Source organism: Rutidosis leptorrhynchoides, chromosome 7, assembly GCF_046630445.1.
Source record: "Rutidosis leptorrhynchoides isolate AG116_Rl617_1_P2 chromosome 7, CSIRO_AGI_Rlap_v1, whole genome shotgun sequence".
NCBI lineage: Eukaryota > Viridiplantae > Streptophyta > Magnoliopsida > Asterales > Asteraceae > Rutidosis > Rutidosis leptorrhynchoides.
The window spans coordinates 112,065,845-112,072,060 of NC_092339.1; positions in this window are offsets into that span (position 1 = coordinate 112,065,845).

A 6,216-nucleotide genomic window follows, 5' to 3' on the forward strand; every position below is an offset into this window, starting at 1 on the left:
TTACAAAATTATTGATAACACTGCTTCCCACTCACATGAGTGGCACCAAGAAAAAGATATCGTTAGATCATCTAAAGCAGCTAGAGCCGATTCTAGCCATGACTTAGATTCCATTTTCGCAAAGATAGATGCTGTCAAGAGACGAATGGAAAAGATGACTAAAGATATACACTCAATACGAATTAGTTGTGAGCAGTGTGGAGGACCAAATTTGACAAAAGATTGTCTTAGTATTGAACTAACAATGGAACAAAGAGAGAATATTTCATACATAAACCAAAGGCCTGGAAATAATTATCAGAATAATTATCAACCGCCAAGACCGATTTACAATCAAAACCAGAATTATAATCGAAATATTCCATACAACAACCAACAAGGTCCTAGCAATCAACAAGTATCCAATAATACTTACAATCAGCAAAGACCTAATTTTCAAAACAAACCACCACAAACCGATGATAAAAAGCCAAATTTAGAAGATATGATGACGAAGCTAGTTGAAACTCAAACCCAGTTTTTCACATCTCAGAAACAAACTAATGAACAAAATGCTCAAGCATTTAGAAATCAACAAGCTTCTATTCAAAATTTGGAACAAGAAGTAAGTAACCTAGCAAGGTTAATAGGTGAAAGAAAACCGGGAAATTTACCTAGTGATACAAATGCTAACCCCCGGAATGAAATAGCTAAAGCCATTACCACAAGAAGTGGTACAACACTTAAACCACCTGAAATACCTGTAAATTCTGATGAAGCTATTCCTACTCCACAAGAACCACAACCTGATCAAGATAAGGAAAAAGAACCGGTAGTTGAAAAGGTTAATGAAGATAACACAGTTAAGGCTAAACCTTATGTTAAACCATACCAACCACCACTTCCTTATCCGAGTAAAATGAAAAAAGAGAGACTTGAAGCCGAGCAATCCAAATTCTTGGATATGTTTAAACAGATAAATGTAAATCTTCCTTTCATTGATGTGATTTCAGGAATGCTTAGATATGCTAAATTTCTGAAAGATCTAATCTCAAATAGAAAGAAAATGGAAGAACTCTCGGCTGTTACTATGAATGCTGATTGTTCAGCAGTGTTGTTGAATAAGATACCAGAAAAACTATCTGATCCAGGAAGTTTCACAATTCCATGTTTTCTGGGTAGTCTTAGTTCAATAGAAGCATTGGCAGACTTAGGTGCTAGTATAAATTTAATGTCGTATTCATTATACGCTAAACTAGACCTTGGAGAATTGAAACCAACAAGAATAAGTATACAACTAGCCGATAGATCAATAAAATATCCTAGAGGGATAATGGAAAACATGCTAGTTAAAGTTGGTACTTTAGTATTTCCAGTAGATTTTGTTGTTCTGGACATGGAAGAAGATTCTCAAGTTCCTCTCATATTAGGAAGACCATTCTTAAACACGGCTAAAGCAATGATAGACGTGTTCGGTAAGAAACTGACCCTAAGTATAGAGGACGAGAGTGTTACCTTTTCAGTTGATAGAGTAATGCAACAACCGCAATCTGCAGATGATACATGCTATTATATTCAAACTATAGATTCACATGCAGAATTGTTAGAAGAATTTCCAGAATTACAAGGAACAGGAGAATGTTCTTTAGGAGAAGGAACTGAACCAATTGATGAAGCTGAAATGTTAGCTACACTAATAGCTAATGGATATGAACCAACAACAGAAGAAATTCAAATGCTAAAAGAAGAAGACAGATATCGATACAAATCATCGATAGAAGAACCTCCAACATTAGAGTTAAAGCCACTTCCAAACCATTTAGAATACGCTTATTTACATGGTGAATCTGAATTACCTGTAATAATATCGTCTTCTTTTACTGAAAATGAAAAATCACAACTCATTTCTGTGTTGAAAGCTCATAAACCAGCCATTGCATGGAAGATTCATGATATTAAAAGAATAAGTCCTTCGTATTGCACACATAAAATCCTTATGGAAGAAGGTCATAAAATGTATGTGCAACGCCAACGAAGACTAAATCCTAATATGCAAGATGTAGTTAAAAAAGAAATTATTAAACTGCTTGATGCAGGTTTAATTTATCCAATTTCTGATAGTCCATGGGTAAGCCCAGTTCAATGCGTGCCTAAGAAGGGTGGCATGACTGTCATCACAAATGAGAAAAATGAGCTTATTCCTACTAGGACTGTAACAGGATGGCGTGTATGTATTGATTATAGAAAATTAAATGACGCCACCAGAAAAGATCACTTTCCCTTACCTTTTATTGATCAAATGTTGGAAAGGTTAGCCGGAAACAGTTACTATTATTTTCTAGATGGTTTTTCCGGATATTTTCAAATTCCAATAGCACCCGAAGATCAAGAGAAAACCACATTCACGTGCCCTTATGGTACTTTTGCTTAAAAACGCATGCCATTTGGACTTTGCAATGCCCCTGCAACCTTTCAAAGATACATGATGGCGATTTTTCATGACATGATAGAAGAATGCATGGAAGTTTTCATGGATGACTTTTCAGTCTTCGGTGATATATTTGAATAATGTCTAGCTAATCTTGAACGAATGCTGATTAGATGCGAACAATCAAATCTAGTTCTTAATTGGGAGAAATGCCATTTCATGGTTAAAGAAGGCATCGTTCTTGGACATAAAATTTTAAAGGAAGGAATTGAAGTGGATAGAGCTAAAGTAGATGTAATTGCTAAACTTCCACATCCCACCAATGTTAGAGGAGTTAGGAGTTTTCTAGGGCATGCCGGTTTTTACCGACGTTTCATTAAAGATTTTTCTAAAATTGCCACTCCTATGAATAAACTCCTAGAAAAGGATGCTCCATTCATCTTTTCAGATGAATGTATCAAATCTTTTAATATTCTTAAAGAGAAACTCACTAATGTGCCGATCATGATAACACCAAATTGGAATCTACCGTTTGAACTAATGTGCGATGCAAGTGATTTTGCAATGGGAGCCGTTTTAGGACAAAGGATTGAAAAAAGATTTCAACCTATATATTATGCTAGTAAGACGTTACAAGGAGCACAAATAAATTACACAACTACTGAAAAAGAACTCCTTGCTATAGTCTTTGCTTTTGACAAATTTCGTTCATATCTCGTTCTAGCAAAAACGGTGGTCTATACCGACCATTCTGCTCTTAGATACCTATTTTCGAAACAAGATGCTAAACCAAGATTAATCCGTTGGATCTTACTCTTACAAGAGTTCGATATTGAAATTCGAGATAAAAGAGGAGCAGAAAATCTCGCCGCTGATCATCTTTCTCGTCTTGAAAATCCCGAATTAGAAGTTCTAAATGAATCGACCATACAAGACAACTTTCCTGATGAATATCTGTTGAAGATAGATTATAATGAAATTTCATGGTTTGCAGACTATGCAAACTACTTAGTTTGTGGATTCCTAGAAAAAGGATTGTCGTACCAAAAACGAAAGAAATTCTTCAGTGATATAAAACACTATTTCTGGGAAGATCCACATTTGTTTAAAAGTTGTCCAGATGGAATAATACGCCGATGTGTATTCGGAGATGAAGCTAGTAAAATCTTAAACCATTGTCACACAGGACCAACATGAGGGAATTATGGACCTCAACTAACAGCAAGAAAATTTTATGATGCTGGATTCTATTGGCCTACAATTTACAAAGACGCACACCTTCTTTGCAAATCTTGTGATGCTTGTCAAAGGGCCGGAAAAATAAGTCAACGTGATGAAATGCCACAAAATATCATTCAAGTATGTGAAGTATTTGACATTTGGGGTATTGACTTTATGGGTCCATTTCCAAAATCTCATAATAATCTCTATATTCTCGTAGCCATTAATTATGTATCTAAATGGGCGGAAGCACTAGCTCTCCCAACTAACGATGCACGAGTTGTAGTCAACTTTTTAAAACGCCTTTTTGCAAGGTTTGGAACACCGAAAGCTTTAATAAGTGATCGGGGAACTCATTTCTGTAATAATCAACTCGAGAAAGTTCTTAAAAGATATGGAGTAACTCATAAAATCTCCACCGCATATCATCCACAAACAAGTGGACAAGTTGAAAATACCAACCGAGCTTTAAAATGTATTCTAGAGAAAACCGTAGGATCAAATCCGAAGGAATGGTCCATTAAATTGGAGGATGCACTCTGGGCTTTTAGAACAGCCTACAAAACTCCAATTGGAACCACACCTTTTAAACTCGTTTACGAAAAAGCATGTCATCTTCCAGTAAAAATTGAACACAAAGTATTTTGGGCTTTGAAGACATGTAATCTTGATTTACATGAAGATAGACGTCTACGGTTAAGTCAATTAAACGAATTAGAAGAATTAAGACAAGAAGCATACGAAAATTCGTTAATCTATAAGGAAAGAACGAAGAAATGGCATGATAAAAGAATCAGAAGTTCAAAAGAATTCAAAGAAGGAGACAGAGTTCTTCTTTTTAATTCACGATTCAAGCTATTTCCTGGAAAATTGAAATCAAGATGGTCTGGACCATTCATAGTCAAAAGAGTTTTCCCATACGGAACAGTAGAATTAATAAATTCAAATGGGATTGAATTTAAGGTTAATGGTCACAGAGTTAAACACTACATAGATAGTCCAATGGAAGTCGACAACGAAGTTAATCACAATTTCGATACCACAGCTAACTAAGTGTAGGGAGAATCAAGTCTTTTAAGGATTTTATGTATTTCTGTTAGAGTTAGATTGTCTGTTTTCGTGTAGTTCTCGAAAATGGAACCCGAATGGTCTTTCCCTAGCAGACCCTAAAGAACTAGTCTTCTCCCCTCATTCTGAATTTTTATTTTTTTAGGTTTTACGAAATGAAGACTTCCTGTGAACTAAACCATGGTCTAATGCTACACGCTTTGATCACTAAACGTAATAATGACACACTTCCGAGTGAAATAGTATCAGTAATCAGAGAAAAATTGGACGGAGTAAGAAAAGAATCCAGATGCGAAGATAATAAGTTACAATTTGTTAAAGGAAAATCAAAATCCGCAGCGAAAAGAAGAGCACGACACCTTGAAAAATGTCACAAATGCGGAAAATGGTCACACGAAGGTAAATGTTCAAATAATCAAACCTATTCAAACACCGAATTTGTTACTTTATGCAGAGATGGACCGTTCATATGTTTAGAAGAAAAAACATTAAATGCTCGAGGTTACGCCTATGTAGCCATGGAAAATCAATTAGTCCGACTATCTTATGAGTGGGCTAGAGCATATCACTAAGAAATATATTTCACAGGTAAGTCTGTACAGTTTTTATTTTTAACCTTTTGATAATAAACGCTAATTTGTTCGCTATAAAGTATTAAATTGGTATTCGATAAAATTAGGTCTTGCGACCGAAATTATTGATATCATTCAAAAATTTATTACATCACTGCGAAATTTAACGTTTATTCTTAAGGTATAAATATCTTTAATCAATCAACCCAAAATATTTCAAAAATTCGTCATGAGTTAAATTAGGTCATGGAACCGAAATTACTTTAGCGAAAAGAGGGGCGTATATTTTTGATAATATTTGATTGATTAAAGTGGGATAAAAGCCAAAAAGATTTTTAATTTTATTTTTACCATGTTTTTAAAATTAATATATAAATATTAATTTAATATTGTAAACTTATTTAAAATTGTAAATATTTGAATATTTAATATAGGTTTGTATGTATAAAAATAAAAATATAAATTAAGTTTGGTGTGAATTTTTAATTTTATGCATTTTAAATTTAAGTTTGGTGTGAATTTAAAAACAAAAATTTACTTTATTTTGCTAAGTTAAAAATATGATTTTTAAAATTCGTCGTGAGTTGAAGACTAGGTCGTTGAACCGAAATTGCTTTACCCGGGGGAGGGACGAGAACTTTTATTATCATTATTTTTAATCTTATTGAATTAAAGTATGCCAAAAACATTAAAAAACTCAAAAAATCTAAGCTTTTAAAACAATCGCTTGAAAAAAAGACAAATTTTAAAATTTTGTCGAGGGACGGACTAGGACATCGTTCCGAAACGACCTCGTCCTAAAACAAAGGAAAACAAAATTTTAAATTTATTTTAATTAATTGTTTTATAAGTTAAGGTTTTTATAAAAAAAAAAAAAAAAAAAAAGCCGCTACTCGCGGAGTTTGTAAGGGTCAAACACCGCAAGTCACGGAGCTTGAAAAATCCAGA